The following is an 18,174-nucleotide window of genomic DNA, read 5'->3' as shown; positions in this document are numbered from 1 at the left end:
AGACATGGTGTGAAAGGCCTGGCAACCTGGGAGGAAATGATTGAATAGAAGGGCTCTGTGAGTTCAGTGAAAATTTCTGGCTTTAAAAAATAAGTCCACATTAAAAAAAAAAAAAAAGCGATATATGGTGGCTGAAGGAAGATGACATCACTAACAACAAAAGCAAATCACTCCTGTACAAGATTTTAGAATGAATACTATGCAGCAACAAAACATATATTTTGAAAAAATTAATAGGAATGAGATAATTGCTTATATAAATTAAAAGAGCTCATCAAGTATATATGCTGATCATATTTAAAAAAACTTTTTTTATGAACTTAGATGGCATTATACAGCTACCGAGTTGTAATCTTCAATTAAAAAAATTATATTTTCCTGTAGATATGGTTGAGAGGATTTCATACATATGTTTTGGATGTTATAATACATGTTACTAATACATTTTTTAATGCCAGCATATACTAGTAGTGTACTGAGGCAGACAGGTTGTTCCCAACACTTTCTCTACTGCGGTGGTGGGACCCTGGGTGTGACTAAGGTGTCTAATACTCCCTGAAATACTGCACTGGGATCTAGTCTCTGTTTTTTACAGTGAGAAATGACAAGACAGTGACTTGCACTGGCCCTCATCCATAAACATTGAATCTTAAAGAACTTAACGCGGTCTAAAGGCAAGCCTGAAACATGTCTCAGTTTGGTGCTGATTTTCACTGCGGAGAAAACGCTGAGCCTTGCAGCTCTCATGCCATTTTTCACTGGGCCACCAGGGGACAGTGTGTGTCCGCTTGGGACAGTGACACTGCTCCGGCTCCAAGTTTCCTATGTTAACTGGCCTTCAGAACATTTTTTCTTACCTCAAAGTATTTCTTGAAGGAATATCTACTTGTTTTTCTTACTCAATTTCATTTCGAAGCTAATGAAAATCCACTACCAGTAGCAAATATATGTTGAGCCTCTGAAAGGAAAATGTCCCTTGTGACAAAAATAGTCATGAAAAATGATCTGTGCAACTCCTGTCTGTGTCCACCTCTATCTTTCATCTTTATCCCTCTTGTCATGCGTAAACCTTTGGGGGGAAAAAACCGACCCTCTGTGTAATGTATTAGAGGAAATTGTCCATCCTGCAGCCCTTTTTTGTGATATGAATCTTTCAGTAGCAAGTGGTTCACTCATAAGATTGTGGAAATGTCATTAAACCTCTGAGAGACATGATAAATTTGTTGGATAGTGGATCTCAGGAAGTGTGAGAAAGTTTCATCATGGTTATGATAGTTTCCATACTGTCCACTACGCTCCAAGCATTGAGTTAGTTTTGCCCTGGAGAATATGAATTGAGTCCTTGGTTTTCTAAAAACAGCATTAGGGCCAGAAGAATGAAAAATGGTTATAATTGTGAAAGGAAGATAACTTTAATAAATCAACATCCTGCCTACAGCAGGTCTCCACTCTGTGCAATATTTTCACCACTCAGCCATCTGAGAGAAGACTGAACACCTTGGTTCTGGGATATTTCAGGCCCCTAGCCCAGCACCTGAGAGTGAAGACGTGGCACATACCATACAGTGAGTCAAGTGGGGACGCAGGGTCACAGGTTGAGAATGTATATGAAATTTAGATACTATGGTGTTGTTCAGATGTGAGGTCATAAAGAAAGGCTCTTTGTCCTCTGCCAGGCTCTTTGCAAACACTGTCCTTCCCAGGGCACCTCAGGCCAGGACAGGCCTGGGCCCAGGGTTTCCCCAAATCACCTCTGCTTTGCCTTCTCTTGCTTTCTTGCTTACTCGGCTTCCCTGGTTATCCTGATACGTAGCTTTAAAGGTGCACCCTTGGTCTCTTTGAAAAACCCACTGTGTCTGCCACCTCTGGTTGGCCTACTGTCACCATGCTCATGGTTCTGACACTGTTGTAATTGCTGAGTCACCCACAACTCTAGGAAAGACACAGGCTCTGCTCTCTGACAGTGAACACACACACACACACACACACACACACACACACACACACAAGCACCCACACACACACACACACACACACACACACACACACACACACACACACACTCCCAAAGTGTCGACTCAGACGTTCACTAAAGTGGGAAGAGACAGGAACAGATTCAGGGCCTTGCAGGCACATTGGTACAGACAAAGAGCCCATCAGCAATCCCCATTTCCACTCTGCAAGCCCTGTCCTGGGGTGTGATTCAGACAGGACCACCAGGTGTGAACCGTACAGCAACCTGATCTTGCTCAGGACGGGCCCTCCCTTCATGTCCCTCCTCCTGGCACATGAAGGGGATTCTAGGAGCTGCCCAAAAAGTGCTCACAGAAGTAGGGTGACTGCATTGCCCTGACCTTGGTTGCTACCATTTCTGTGACGAACCTCCTAAAAATTGTCCAGGTATTTTGAGGATGAAGATCCAGCCCAAAGTTTACAGCATCTGAGAAGGGTTTCATGTTGGGCTTGTCAATTGGTAATTTGTGAAACAGCAAATAAAGAAAATGTTTTGTTCTCTAGTCTCTTGCCAAGTGAGCTGGCTTTGGGGAAGTTTCTAGAATGTGGGCACCTGGAAACAAGAGTTCCAAGTTCTGTTGGGGCCAGTTACCAAGTCAGTGACTTCGCTTCCTGAAGTTTCTTTCTTCGAGCATCTCCTCAAATCACAGGTTTCTAAATAGTTCTTTTGGTTCCTGGCTTCTAAACCCCCTTGTTTATGCAAAACCATATTTTTAGTGTCACCAACATTCTTTCCTCTCTCCACAGCTGACTGGGAAGTTGCTGTGCAGTGAGGAACCCCACTTTGAAACAAACTGGGGGTGTTCAGACTCGCCCCCACATTCTAAGCTCTTCTGGGTTCTGGATAAGCCATTGTGCTTCTCATGGCCTGTCTGTCTCCTGTCTGCACAATGGAGGTTATTCTAGCAAGCTCTCCCTAGGGATGTCCACAATCTTATGTGGGATATTACTTATAAAATTTGAAAAGTGCTGTCAAATGTATATAGTACTTTCAACTTCTATGTTCTTCTCGTTACTTCCTGTGTATGCCCCTCTTCAGATCCTGCCCCCAGTCCTTACTTCAAGTGTGTGTGTGTGTGTGTGTGTGTGTGTGTGTGTGTGTGTGTGTGTTTCCAGGCCAGTGATCTGCATTCCCAGAAAATAATGGCCTACATAATAAGCAAGAGCTTCCCAAAACATTTGGATTTCTGATTTTTAATGCCAAAACTTTAGGAACAGATAGAGCCTTAGCCTGTCAGGTCAGAACACTCTGACCTCTGGAGTCTGCTTGCCATTTACCCTGTATAGTCCCAGTTCCTTGTGGGCCTGTTTCCCAAGCATTAAAATAAGGATTGAAATTCAGAACTGCATACGTGTGAGCTCAGCATAAGAAATATTCCAACTGCATCCACACTGAGGTGTTGGCAGGGGTCATGCCATCTCCATGCCTGTGCATGGTCACAGCAGCACAGCCTTTCCCAGAGCCCCTCAGAAGGCCTAGGGGCCACCAAAGCGCCACTTGGCAAACACAGAGAGGGTTCATCCTGGCTCTGCATCTGACCGGTCTGTGATTCTGGGCACGGCACGAACCGCTTGGGGCCTTCCCCTTGTCTCCTCAGTGGCTGATTGTCTCCAAGTTCTTGTTGGCTCACCCTCTTTTAATCTTTCCTCTCATCCTCAAAGTCTATAGCCGTTTTCCAGGAGGTCCACTGATGTAACACGAGGTGACCAGTGCCAGGCCAATGCAGGCCATGCTGCCTCTGTGAGCAGCTCCCTCAGAACCTCTTCTCTGTGCCAGCAAGAGGGACATGAAGAGAGGGTCTGCTCCATGGATGAACAGGTTGCTGTGTGGTACATAACCTGGTGGTCCTGTCCAATCATGTGCCCGAACAGGGCTTGCAGGGTTAATGTGGGGATTACTGAAGGACATCTTATCTGCGCAAAAGCATCTATGAGACCCTGAAGCTGTCATATCTCTTTCTGTTTGGTAGAGGCCTGAGCTGGTGTGTGTGTGTGTGTGTGTGTGTGTGTGTGTGTCTTTACCATCAGAGAGCAGAGCCTGTCTCTTACCTGGAAGGTAGGTGCCTCAGTAATAACTTCAGTGCCGTGTATGTGAGTGTGGTGAAGGAGGCCGATGAGAGATGCAGACACAGTGGGGTCATCAAGAGGATGAAAAGGTGTACCCTGGGATCTAAAAAAATAACCACTTATCAGGGAGGCCAGAGTAAGCAAAAGTCGGCAAAACAGGTGGTGATTCTGGGAAAATCCCGGGAACAAGTTTGTTTTGCTTATGGGTGCATTAGGAAGGACAGCTCTTCTACTTTATTGTGTCAAACCCATGCTCATGTACTATTTTTTTTTTTTTTCAGCTGTGACTCCAGACAGGATCCAGAGAGGAGTTTTGCCACCTCTTCTCTGGGTTTTATGGAGACTTGCTTCATGTACCCTTCTGTGTTAGCCTCTTAAGGCACTCAGTCAACCTTAAAAGGGTCATGTACTATTTTGATGAAAGCATTTTAAGAAAAAAAATGCTGTTACATACATACTACTGGTACTCTGTAAATATACAACTGAAGCCTCAAACTGGTAGTCAATAGATGGCTTTTGTTTGGCCTCTACTGTATTGTTTAAATAGCCAATATTGTAAAAATGAAATATTTTGCATAAAAGTCCCATTTTCACTTTTTTCCCCCTGAAAAAAATCAGAAAATTTGGCAGCAACAAGCCTTCCTTTGCATATGATAACAGTCAGCTATCCTTGGATGCTGCCCACTTTAGACAAAGTATGTGCTTTTCATTTTGTCACATACTTCATTCCCTGCTACTCCCGAGTGCCCAAGGCCTGCTTTCTTATTGGCTACTGGCTTGCTTTTGTAGGCATCGGAGTTTGTAACACCATATGTATGGTGATAAATAACCTTTAGTGTTTTCTGCCGTGGTATTATCAGCATACCAAGCACAAGTGGAATCTTCGTTAAGAGGTGTTGGTTTAGCGTTGGTATGAGCCTGGTTCCACTGATTCTCACTGAAGGGAGAGAACGGCTCCTCATGCATCAATTTCTAATAATTTATATGCCAGGCACTGTTCTAAGTAATTTACATGTTTTAACTAAGTTAATTCTCACAACAATCTAATGAAATAGAGAATCTACACTAATAAAAGAGAAATACGCAAATAGACCATATTTGGGACACTCACAAGCCAATCAGGAGCAAGTATGCAAATTAACCCAACAAAGATGGCAGGTTAATTTGCATATGCAGGTGTGGAGTGGCTGGGCAGTGTGGGACACCTACTATGAGGGGGAGGGCAGGGGGCAGAGGGAGCTACAGGGGCGGTGCTCTGGCCAGAGTGGAGAAGACTGAAGGTGGTGGCCAGAGTGAAGGCCTGGGTCCCAGGTGCTGGAGGAAAACCTGTGCTGGCAGCCAGGGGAAGGAAGGCCTATTGCACGAATCTTTATGCAACAGGCCTCTAGTGTTATGTATAATAATCTGTATATTTCTACAGATGCAGAAGCCAAGGCATAGAGAGGTTAAGCAATGTACACAATGTCACACAAGTACTATCCACAAATCATTTAATTTTAACCAATATTAAAATAAAAAATCATATAGTTTGTTCAATTGGTCTCTGTGTCAGCCTAGACTGTTTCTGCTCTGCATATCAGAAAGCTATCTCAAACCAGCTGTAAGACAAAATATCTAAAATGCAGATGAAACCTGGGATGGCTCATTCAATAGTGTCTGCCTATGGACTGAACAGTCCGAGGTTCAATTCCAGTCAATGGCACAGCTATATGCTTTGGGAGAATAAAATCAGCCAGCCACTCCATGCCCACGAAAGGAAAGGATCAGAGTCACCTGCCAGTTTCTGGCCTCAACCCTGCCTCCTGGCAGACTCTTAATTTGTTCCCAGTTCCTGCAGAGCGTTCCTCCTACTCCCATTCAACTAATGAGAACATTCTGCATAGGGGACTTAATGCTAGTCTGCCTTGATCCTAGAGCTTTAACCTAAATGCACACTCCAAGCACCCGCCAGCTCACCAAGTAAGGTGCACAGGGCCTCCTGTGTTGATAATCATCTCAGATCCTCTTCATTAGCTCCTAAACTGCTTCCTCTCCACATTCTCCCCTGTTTCCTTCCCGAATGTCCCTTGACCTTGGTGCTTGCTTTGGATCATTCCGACCCTGATGTTTGCCTCCCTCTCAAGGGCTCTCCCTTGGGTTCATTGCCCACACCTGTCCTGGGCAGCCCTGTGGTCCCCGCCAGCTGGACAGCCGCTCTCCTGTCTGCTTGATCCTATTTGCTTGATGAGCCCACTCAAGGCCACAGAATGCTGTATTCTGTACATCCTCTGGATTTTTAATCCTCTGGAAGAAGTCTAAATGGAAAAGCACCCAGGAATTAAAAATGAGAGTCATGCAAATAAAAAGAGCCAGAAATCTCCCAAGAGACTCGCAGAGTGATAGCGACCTGATGGGTTTCCATGGTGCAGCATCTGACCTTGCAGGTGACCGTATGCATCTTGTCAGTGGGATGTAGTTAGAGATGTTGGTTTCACTACTGAAATGTCACAAGAGATTGAAAACTATAAATAGCAATGACAATTTATTATTTTACAAAGGAAGTGGAATTATAAAAGGAACTATAATAGATACTTGAGCCTTTTTGCTAGCATAGTCTCTCCTTTTCTGAAAACTTGCAATTTTGGCTCATTCTATAAGGCACTAAGGAAAAAGGCGACCAAACAGGAAAATAATTTCTGTAGTTCTCAGAGCAACAAGGTTGCCACTGATGAACTAAAGTTTCGTGGTCCGCAAATTGCGGCTCGAGAGCCAGATGCTGCTCTTTGGCCCATTGAGTGTGGCTCTTCCACAATATACTACGGCCTGGGCGAGTCTATTTTGAAGAAGTGACGTTAGAAGAAGTTTAAGTCTAAAAAATGTGGCTCTCAAAAGCAATTTCAATCGTTGTACTGTTGATTTTTGGCCCTGTTGACTAATGAGCTTGCCGACCACTGAACTAAACCATTGGATGTCAGGCAGCGCCACCTTGTGGTAGCTCCAAGTGTCCACTGAGTAAGAAAGGGCAGGTTCAGTATGTGAATGGTGATCTGAGTGCCTTAGTAATTCACAAAAGTGTATTTTGTGTAACATACATAGGAAAGTCAAGGACCGCCTCTACTCTTTGCACTGTATTAACATGTTTAGATTTCTTACTGCCCTCAGAGCTGTCCCGGTCTCGCCCACCTCAGAACCATGTTGTCTCTCTGAGCTGACCGCGTATCTCTGAGCAGTTAATGCAGTGTATGCAGTTATGGAAATTTCTTTCCAAGTGCTCAGGGGACAATTCACCATCTCCCCTGTGGTCGGACCGGGTGGCTGCCTGCTGTTACGAGGGCCCAGGAGGTGGGACCAGGCCAGCGCTTTGTGATGCTGTTGGAGCCTGAGCCATGACCAGCCCCTTTCTTCCTGAGTCTCTTGAATAATCCATGTGGTTCTGCTGGGCCACCTTCCACCCCCCAAGTATTGCTTTGGACTGCCAGAGACCTGTTTATCTCTGAAGGACATTTCTAGTGCTCCCCCCCACCCTTTGCTTCATATTTGGATATTGAATTACCTGGCTCATCCCCATTGTGATTTTTCAGCTGGTGTCTAGCTATTATATGTGCTGCCTGTCGTAGTGCTCTGTGCTTTCCGATCCAGTTTCTATTCAGACCTGGGATGGAAGGTCTAAAACAGACTGAATCTCTTAACCATATTTGGCCTTTGATCTTCTCTGCCAGGAAGGTGCTGGCTCTGATCTCCTCCCAGTGCCTCTGCTTGCTTCTCTCCGGCTCCCTGCACCCCTGCCCCCGGCATGCTGTGGGCCGGGCATTCCACATGGAAGATTCCAAACCCATGATGGGCCAAACTCGTCCAGGCCCAGAAAACAAATTTCTCTTCAAGCCAATCTGAGAAAGTTTCCCTGTCTAGATGCAGCCTCATCCCGTAGCATGGCTCTCCAGGGCTGTGCTTAATGTCACAGAGGAGGACGCTGTGTTTTCCTGTCACAATAACACAGGACGTGAGAGTGCTATCTTGCGTGAATCACTAGCAGGTGTAATATAGTGCACTCAATTTATTCTTTAGTTTAATCACTTTTCTCCATTACTGGGTAAATGATGAACACGATAGATGAAGATATGGTGCATTTTGGGCATTGTAGAGGAATATTTGGGGGAAATTATGCCGAGAGTTTTAATGCATTAAAATTCGACATTAATTTATTACTTGTGCCCATTGAGCACTTTTGCATGCTCTATTTGCAGTTACCTGTGGAAGTTTCTGCAGTGTAAGAAATGCTGGTAGAGTTCTCCTGCATTACCAGGCTCCTCTAGTTTTTATCTTCTCACTTCCCAGCTCTATGACCCAGCAATAACAAATGCCATTTATTGTCTCACATATGCCATGCTCGCCCTAGCCAGTTTGGCTCAGTGGATAGAGCATTGGCCTGCGGACCAAAGGATCCTGGGTTTGATTCCAGTCAAGGGCAGAAATCTGTGTTGCAGACTTGATCCCCAGTAGGGGCATGCAGGAGGCAGCTGATCAACGATTCTCTCCCTTGTCATTGACATTTTTATCTCTTTCTCGCTCTCCTTTCCTTTCTGAAATCAATAAGAAATACTGTATATTTAAATAAATTAAAATGGTTTAAAATTATTATTATTTTTTTTATATCCCTTACTGCATACATTTAAAAGTGTCAGTTGCCCTGGCCGGTGTGGTTCAGTTCATTAAGCACCAAAATGTTTTGGGTTTGATACCTGGTGGGGGCATGTACTGGAGGCAACCAATCAATGTTTCTTTCTCGTTATTCCTCTTCCTTCTTCTCTCTCTAAAATAAATAATATATAAACACATATATACTTTTAAATGTCAAGTTAATAGTCTCCCCAGGAAGCACACATCTCATTCTGGCCATGCCCACGGCATCTTCTCTTGGCACTGATCACACAGAACTGTATTTAATTTTATTTATTTATTTTTTGTTGTTAACTCTCATTCAAGGATATTTTTTCCCATTGATTTAGAGAGAGAGAGAGAGAAAGAAAGAGAGAGAGAGAGAGAGAGAGAGAGAGAGAGAGAGAAAGAGAGAGAGAGAGAGAGAGAGAGAGAGAGACATCAATGTGAGAGAGACACATTGATCAGTTGCTAGGGCCAGGGATCAAACCTGCAATCCAGGTATGTGCCCTTGACCTGAAATCTAACCCCTGACCCTTCGGTGGGTGGGCTGGTGTGGTGCTCTAACCATTGAGCGAGCACACTGGCCAGGGCACACTGGGTTTATTTTATTTAATTATTTATTTACTTACTTTTCCCCCTTTAATCCTCACCCAAGGATATTTTCCCATTACTTTTTAGAGAGAGTGGAAGAGGGGGAGATGGTGTGTGTGGAGAGATAGAGATAGAGATAGAGATAGAGATAGAGATAGAGATAGAGATAGAGATAGAGATAGAGAGATATCAATGTGAGAGAGACACATTGACTGGTTGCCTCCTAATACCCCCTGACCTGGGCCAAGAATTGAGCCTGCAACAGAGGTACCTGTCCTTGACCAGAAACCATACCCAAAACCCTTCAGTCTTTAAGCCAACGCTCTAATCACTGCGCCCCGGTTAGGACTGGACTGCATTTTAATTGCCTGTGTACTTCTGTCTCTGCCAGTAGACTGTGAAACTCTTAAGGGCAGAGGTTGCTAATTCTTCACTGTTGTCTCCTTAGCCCCAAATGCGATGCTAGCACAGAACTGGAGGTCAGTACGTATTTGTTGAATGGTAGGCGGCTGGAAGAAGATAGGGTAGGGTAATGTCCTCAAAGCAGTCAGCTAAGCAGTGCCGAAGTTCCAGCGCATAGGTTTCTGCCGTTGACTTCCTCTCTCACCCCCACTTTACCCTAAAAAAAATTCTCAAAGGGCTGTTTAAGTAATAGGACATATAGAGAATGTTTAAATGACAGAGCCTTATCCACAGCTATTATTCCCTTCCTTAGGGTTCGTAGAGACTCAGGATATGCTCCTAAGTGACCCTGGAGAGGGAGGGTAGAGGCAGAGCTACTCCTGTTTGTTCATTATCTACCATGTGCTTAGTACCATACTAGACACTTTCTCAAATAAACTCTCATTTAGTTCTCACAAGCATCCTGTAGGGTGGGTACTACTATCCCTATGCATGCGGGTGAGACAATGGAGCCTCAGAGAGAGGATGGACCTTGACCAAGTTTCCTGCAGTAAGAACTGGAGCCCAGGCTTACCCTCAGGTCTGCCTGGCACCAAAGCCCAAGCATGCTCCTTCTACCACGCACACCGTGCTGCTAGAGTCATGGGATGCTTTGTCCTGAAAAGAACCTGCCCAGGAAATTCACCTTTTGGTATGAAAATAATTTTTTTCAAAAAGTAATTTGGAAGAAAAAAAGTAATTTAGGAACATTTCTCTTGCCAAGTAGGATTTTGCAAATGATGGTTTTGCCAAGAGAAACAAAGAATGCTCAATTATCTTTTAATATTGTAATTGATTGAGTAACTCTTAAAATTAGCCAGGAACCCTTTTGGCCATATTGGATGAGGGGGGCATGCCCTGCCATTTTACATATCTGGGGCATGAGTTCTGGCTTAGCTCCCCATAATACAGGGATTTCTTTTGTTTATCTCCAAGGGTAGATCGCTGGCCTGTTTCACCATTACTTCTCCGGCCAGGTCAGCTCACTTACTTATTAACTAACATGTATTGCACACTTGCTATTTGCCAGGGCCAGGGCTAGGTATCTTGCCTGTATTAGCTCAGTTAACCCTAATTGTGACTTTATGAAGAGTGTAATATAATTTTAAACCCATGTTTGTTTGTTTTTGTGTGCTTTTTTTACTGATTTTTTGGAGAGAGAGAGAAGAGAGGAGAAAGAGAGAAGATAGAGAGGGGGAGAGAGAGAGAGAGAGAGAGAGAGAGAGAGAGAGAGAGAGAGAGAGAGAGAAACATCCCATACACACTCTGACAAGAGATTGAACCCTCAACCTGGTATATATGTATATATCCTAACTGGGAATCAAACCAGGACCCTTCAGTGCACAGAATAACACTCAACCAGCTGAGCCACACTGGGGGAAAAATAACTTGCCCAGAGACTAGAACTGGTGGAACATCATTGGCATCCAAATCAGTGTGAGTCCAGACCAGTGTTTGCACAGCCCCATGAGCCTGCCCACAGGCAGCACGGCAGTCCTGGTGTGTGGCATGGATGCACTGCACTCTGAACAGCTTCAATACTGCCTCCCTCTGGTCAGCATTTCTTTGTTGTCTGACATGAGTGCTACAGGTTGATCCACCCCCCCCCCCCCCCCCCCCCCCCCCAGTAACACAGCTATGGTTTGTGGAACTAGGCACATCTCCAGAGTCACAAATCCTTTTCTTAAGTAGAAGAGATTTCCTTTGTCTGAATTTTTAAAAGAGACTTTCCTTAGACAGATCCCCTCTGTTGGGCAAATGCAGAGAATTCTTTCTGTTTTCAACGTGGGCCCTTGAAAAAAGGGGAACACATGTCCTTTCATGTCAGTGGCTGTTATATATAAGCAGAATGGTCCAGACTGAAGCCATTTTTTGGAAGATCTTAGTGAACTGGACTAATTTGGTGAGATTTATATGGTGCCTAGCACTTTGCCACCACACATTGTTTATTTGTTTTAAAATTAAGAGGATCTATTTCTTAGGTAACAGAAGTATAAACAGACAGTAGAAAACACCCTCAGGACTGAAACTAGAGAAGTAGTGTCTAATGGAAACAGCTGTCAGAGCAATTTCTTGAAGCTCTGTTTATGATCACCTCCTTGTGAGAGATGAGGAAGGGAAAGCAGATGTCAGCCTGTGAAATATTGTACAGATAATCATTTATGATTATGTCGCCTTGAGAAAAAGGAGAGGTAAAAGAGAAACTTCACGTTTAGTAGGAATATAGGATGAGTTGGGGATTGCTTGGCATTGGTGAGCAAGACCTGGCCACGTGGACTATTAAACTAAAACCAATTAGGGAAGGGGGATCAGAGAGAAACTGGCCCTGCTCATATGGACAGGAGCCTGTGTGTGTGTGTGTGTGTGTGTGTGTGTTGTCAAATACTTTGTATACCTCTCTCTTAGCCTGTCAATTTTTTCTTTTTCAACAGTCTATTGTTCTTTTTTTTAAATATATATTTTATTGATTTTGTACAGAGAGGAAGGGAGAGAGACAGAGAGTCAGAAACATCGATGAGAGAGAGTCATCAATCAGCTGCCTCTTGCACACCCCCTATTGGGGATATGCCTGCAACCAAGGTACATGTCCTTGACCGGAATCGAACCCGGGACCCTTCAGTCCCCAAGCCGACGCTCTATCCATTGAGCCAAACCGGTCTCGGCCAGTCTATTGTTCTTGATTAAATTTTACTGTATGATCGGACTGAGAATTGCTTTTTTAAAAATCCTCACCCGAGGATTTGTTCTTCATTGATTCCAGAGAGAGAGGAAGAGAGAGGGAGACAGGAAGAAACATGTATGTGAGAGAAACATCGATTAGTTACCTTCTGTGCATGCCCTGACCGGGGGTCGAACCCACAATCTTTTGGTCTATGGGATGTTATCCAACCAACTGAGCCACACCAGCCAGGGCAAGGGTTTTTTGATATCCATTTCCTTCTGCAAAAACACCTCCAGCTAACTCAGAGAAGCCATGTGAAATATAGCATGAGAGAAATCAAGAGACCCCAGGCTTTCTCCCTCTGCCACTAATTAGCTGTGTGGCCTCGAGCAAGTCACTTAAGCTCTCTGGGCATCAGATATGTTATCAGGAAAAGGAGTGAATTGTTAAAAGCATAGTTTCTAAGGTCCTTGTCAATGCTAAATTTACAGGGCCAGCTTTTCCATAAAATTTTCTGTGTCTGGCCGAGACCGGTTTGGCTCAATGGATAGAGCGTCGGCTTGGGGACTGAAAGGTCCCGGGTTCGATTCCGGTCAAGGGCATGTACCTTGGTTGCGGGCGCGTCCCCGGTGGGGGGTGTGCAGGAGGCAGCTGGTCGATGACTCTCTCTCATCGATGTTTCTGGCTCTCTATCTCTCTCCCTTCCTCTCTGTACAAAATCAATAAAAAAAATAAAAAAAAATAAAAAAACAAAACAAAACTTAATTAAAAAAAAATTTTTTTTTCTGTGTCTGTTCACATGTTGTATTTCAATGGCCATAAAGGAAACTTGGTACAGGATGGTAGTAGTTCTCTGTGGTGGAAAACAATGGATGGTTTCTGCCTGGAAGATTTCCTGCCCTTATTTTACACTGCCTGGCAAGAAGTTTCTTCATTCTGTGAGTTGAGCCTTGACAAATATACTCCTATCTCCTCAAGACAAATATTTGTGGAGGATTCCTGGGGTTGTTCATTCATTATAACTTTATTCCTTTTAAATGTCACATTTATTAAATAGTCTCATAGCTGGATAATCACCGAGATCTTATTGCATTTTAAAATCTTACTGCATACGATAATGAATGGAACCTAACTCTTTATATAATCATTATCTCACTTCATTATAACTTATCTGTTTTCAAATCTGCTTTGCCAACTAAATGGTGAGCCCTTGAAGGTAGAACTCATGTATTATTTTTTTTCTAGTCCCTACTGCTGAGTATAGTATTCTGACTCAATTGTTATCTTTTGAATAAAAGATAATTAATTCATTACTGTTAATTTATAAATTACAGTTTAGACTTAGCTCCCTCCCTAATGTTAAGAAGGGCTCAGTAGTGTGGGAGCCATGAGGTTCACCTGAAGGCCTTCTCTGGCTCCTTCACCCTCCCCATTCACACACTTCATGGTAATGGAAAGGGTGTATTTAAAAAAGACACTGCACTAATATACACTAGAGGCCCAGTGCACAAAATTCGTGCACAGGTACGGTCCCTAGGCCTGGCCTGCGATCAGGGCCATCTTCCCCGTCTGCCCACCCCTCACCACCACCCACCTCTGGTTCCCTGTTTGCCATCGGGTGATTGGTGCCTAACGGCCCAGTGGGAAGGGACCAAGAGGTTGACTGTTCCCACCCGCTCACTGGCCCCGCCCCCGCCGCAGGTAGCCATCTGTGTGTGGGCGACCAGTGGGGTGGGGGCCCTGGTCTGGCACTGCCTGCATCCCCTGCCACCCAAACCCAGTTCCTTGTTTGCCATCAGGCAATAGGAGCCTGCTGGCCAGGGAAAGGGAACAAGAGGTGGTCAGTGTGCCTCATAGCGACTGGTCCAGTGGTCATTCTGGTCCTTCCGCCCTTAGGGTCAATTTGCATATTACCCTTTTATTATATAGGATATTTCTCATCTTCAGGAGGGAAAAAAGATACACCGAAAAGTCACACGTTTCTGGGGCATTCCTACTGTGGGTTCTGGGCTCTGTAGTTCCTAGGCTGCTCCATACACTAAATGATGTACTAGTATAGCAGCACACTTTGGGATAAAGTGGAGACAGATTCTTTCCCACTGTGCAAGCCCGCCTGGGGACAGAGAGAGGGAAGATAATACCCCCTTCTCGGAGTGCCTGCTTTCCTTCTCACCAGGCAGGAAGCCATACACACCCAAACTGAAGTCTCATGCACCGAGAGTGAGCATGTTTTCAAGGCCAGTTTGTTGATGCAGCTGACACAGACACACTGAGAAGAAAAAGGGGAATAGAGAACTATTTCATATGAAAATAAATCTTACCAATCTGCCTTTCAAGCATCAAATTAATATAGAAGTGTTCACAAAGAAAGCTTGCCTGAGGAGAAAACTTCAAATATTTGGAAACAGTAAACCAAAGCGATGAGACGGCATGAAGTAGAAACATTTGGATTGAATGTTAATTCAAAACAAACTTGGGACCCATTAACTTTATGGAAGTTTGAGATCTTCAGCATGTACAATGTCCTTGAGGCATCCTGTCTTACTTTCTACTGGGCCCCAACTCTTTGGCATGAGTAGATGCTTGGTAAATATTTTTATTTTGTTTATTTATTTTTCTTTATTTTCACCCACCCATCACCATTTATCCCTGCTATACATTCTTCCACCATCACTCACCAATATTTATTAATCAAGGGACAGCATGAATATGACTCATGGTCCATTGAAGATAGTTCTTTAAACTATTTTTCAGGATAGAAAACTGTCAGGAAAAAAAATCTCTGCTTAGGATTTGCCTCAAAAGAATTCTTGGAGAGTTGCCATAGCATGGTGGCTAATGGCACAGAATAGAGAGTTAGAATACCTAAGTTTGACTCCTTAGAACCCGGAAAAGTACCTACAAAACACTTGGCGAATGAAGTTTCAAGATTTAGTCCAACTTTGTGCTTACAACATTAGAACGTATTATTTAGCTTGAAACACTCATGCAGTGGGGTCCAGAATGTAGCAGAAGAAAGAATAGGAGATTCTTTTAAAAATAAACTCCATGCTTAAGGAATGCCTATGCTTACTAACCTCAAAAAATATTTATTTCTGTCTCCCATGAAAGCACAAAGCTAATAAAATCTAAAAATCAAGATGGCACTAAATTTGTCCTCTTGATAATTTTATGCAACAGCATAGAAGGTGAAGTCAAGTTCGAACCTTGCCACTTATTAGCTTGAGTAGGTCACTTAATCTCTGTGAGCCTTACTTTCTTTCTTTATTAAGAATTAAAAAGGACAGATAGTTGGTTAGGGCATCGTCCTGATATGCCAAGGTTGCAGGTTTGATCCTTGATCAGAGCACATACAAGAATCAACCAGTGAATGCATAAATAAGTGGAACAACAAATCAATGTTTCTCTTTCCTTTCCTCTCTTTAAAATCAGTAAAAATTAAAAAGGCAATAATACTCAACATTTCCCCCCTCTTAAAGTGGCAGTTAGGCTCCAGGCATATAACCTATGTGAAAGTGCTTAATAATAGTTCAAATTATTAAGGGTTGTGAAGATATTAGCTATTTTTTTCTTTGACAGTGGAAAGATGTGTCAACCTAAAATAAAGAAGTAAACTGAGGCAAACTCAAATGGTCAAAACTTGGATTCATTTGGGAATAGCAGAGGAAATGCAACTCAGGAAATGCACGTCTTACACTCTGCAAGGGAGTCCTTTGAGGGGATGGAGCAGGCAATATTTATGGGCAAGGAGTGCAGAGAGGGAAGTCAGGCCCAGGCTCCAAGTAGTAAGTTGATTGGCTTGTGGATGGGGAGGAGTTCTTAGCAGATGTTCATTGGTCAGGAGCCAAATCTCAATCTTCTGTAAATTGAGCATTTATGGGAAATCAGCCTTTAAAAAAAAGAATAGCTCAAACCCTCTTGCAATCTATAACACTAACTTTATTTTTTTTTAATTTATTTTTATTGTTGAGGGTATTACCTTCTGAGTGTCTCCATTTTATATTCTTCAGTTCCATTTTTGATTGAAATCTTTTCACAGTCCTGGCTGGGTAGCAAAGTTGGTTCGAGCATCTTCTCCACATGCCAAAGATGCAGGTTCCATCCCCAGTCAGGGCAATATAAGAACCAACCAATCAAATCAATAAATAAAAATAAGAAATCATAAAATAAAATAAAAGAAATCCTTTTACAGATGTAAGCATTAAGTTACTTTGTGACTGGTGGAGAATTCTATTTTGGTGATTACAATGAAATACTCAGCTGCCTGGACTAGCAATATTGTTTGCCTTCAAGATGAAATGAAGTGGTAAATACCAGAAATAATGATAGAGTAGACACTGAAGTTATGGAGCTATTTATGTACTAATTGAACAGTATGTTTATGAGAAACTTAGCAAGTGGACTAAATATCTAGAAATCTAATTATATGGTCTCTTAGTACAGTAAAAGACACTAACTTGGAAAATTATCTTCTGATCCCTCTTACTTATTAAATCTTTTTTTTCTCTACCTGTTCTCTTCCAGCCTATCAAGACTCCACTCCTTTCTTATGTTTAAAAGTCCCATTTTCCTCATAAAAACATTTTATTTCCTGATCCACCAGCCTTCATAGTTTAGAATAGGCTAAAATGTTAACAGAGGTATTGTACTTCTGGTCACAAGATTTTGAATAACAGGTTCTTATTATATTTTTCTGTACCTAACAATTTTCCATAATAAGCATGTTCTTTTCCTGGTAATAGGAAAAACAAGAAAATAGATTTATTTAGACAGCATTACTCAGAGTATTTTATTTTATTTTTATATTTTTATTTATTTCAGAGAAGAAGGGAGAGAGAGAGAGAGAGAGAAATATCAATGATGAGAGAATCATTGATTGGCTGCCCCCTGCACTCTCCACACTGGGGATAGAGTTCACAACCCAGGTATGTGCCTTGACCGGGAAATGAAGTATGACCTCCTGGTTCATTGGTAAATGCTCAACCACTGAGCCACGCTGGCCAGGCACTCAGAGTATCTTAGGCAATACTAATATTAGGAGATATCTTGCAAGGAGTAAGATAGCTGTCCAAATAAGTTTGGGAAGTACTCCTTTGGAGAGAGTCCCAAAACACAAAGTATAATAAACACTTGCAAAATCCAACAAAACAGAAACCCACTTAAATTTGTTTATTCCAGCATTTTCTTTTTCTATAAAACATGTCTTTCATGCAAATTCTGTAAGTATTTTGTGAAACTAATGACCCACAGAACAGAAAGTGTTTTTAGTATGTATATGCAGCATCTAGGACATCCTTATGCTAAAAAATTATTGGTTATTTATTTGAGATTCAAATTAAACTGAGCATGATGTATTTTACCTCACAATCTTACTTAACTCAAATTTATTAATACCAGGGCTATGGCTGGGCTGGGGGTGTGCAAAAAGCTGGTCTGGTCCAGGGCTATGAAGCACACTATGAAAAATGCCTTTTTATTCCAAGTGTGGTCCATGGAGCATCAACATTACCTGGAAACTTACTAGAAATGTACAATGTCAGGCTCCACCACAGGCCTGCTGAGTCAGAGCCTGCACTGTATCAATGTCTCCAGGTGAAGTGTTCACATGTTAAAGTGTGAGAAGCCCTGATAGAAAGAATTCCTGGCATGAGGTTTTCAATCTTGGCTGCACAAGTTTTAAAAATATGCATGTCTGGACCTTTCTGGTGTGGCTCAGTCGTGAGAGGATCTACCCATACACCAAAGGGTCACAGGTTCGATTC

The 18,174-nt window shown here is 42.9% G+C and overlaps 1 long non-coding RNA gene and 1 other non-coding gene across 2 annotated transcripts; both read right to left on the bottom strand.

Annotated features, from left to right (window-relative positions):
• Positions 1-2,840: 2,840 nt before the first annotated feature.
• Positions 2,841-6,986, bottom strand: LOC123653071. Its single transcript, XR_006742703.1, has 3 exons — positions 6,794-6,986; positions 5,033-5,037; positions 2,841-2,873 (listed from the first exon to the last, which is right to left on the bottom strand). It is a non-coding gene; the product is annotated as an uncharacterized LOC123653071 (long non-coding RNA).
• LOC118731094 lies at positions 4,360-4,485 on the bottom strand. Its single transcript, XR_004991788.1, has one exon. It is a non-coding gene; the product is annotated as a small nucleolar RNA SNORA26 (small nucleolar RNA).
• Positions 6,987-18,174: the final 11,188 nt, after the last annotated feature.

The sequence above is a fragment of the Pipistrellus kuhlii genome, unplaced genomic scaffold (genome assembly GCF_014108245.1).
Source record: "Pipistrellus kuhlii isolate mPipKuh1 unplaced genomic scaffold, mPipKuh1.p scaffold_m20_p_3, whole genome shotgun sequence".
In the NCBI taxonomy this organism is placed as follows: domain Eukaryota; kingdom Metazoa; phylum Chordata; class Mammalia; order Chiroptera; family Vespertilionidae; genus Pipistrellus; species Pipistrellus kuhlii.
The sequence above is the reverse complement of the archived record's forward strand: the minus strand, read 5'-3'. Positions and strand labels throughout refer to the sequence as shown.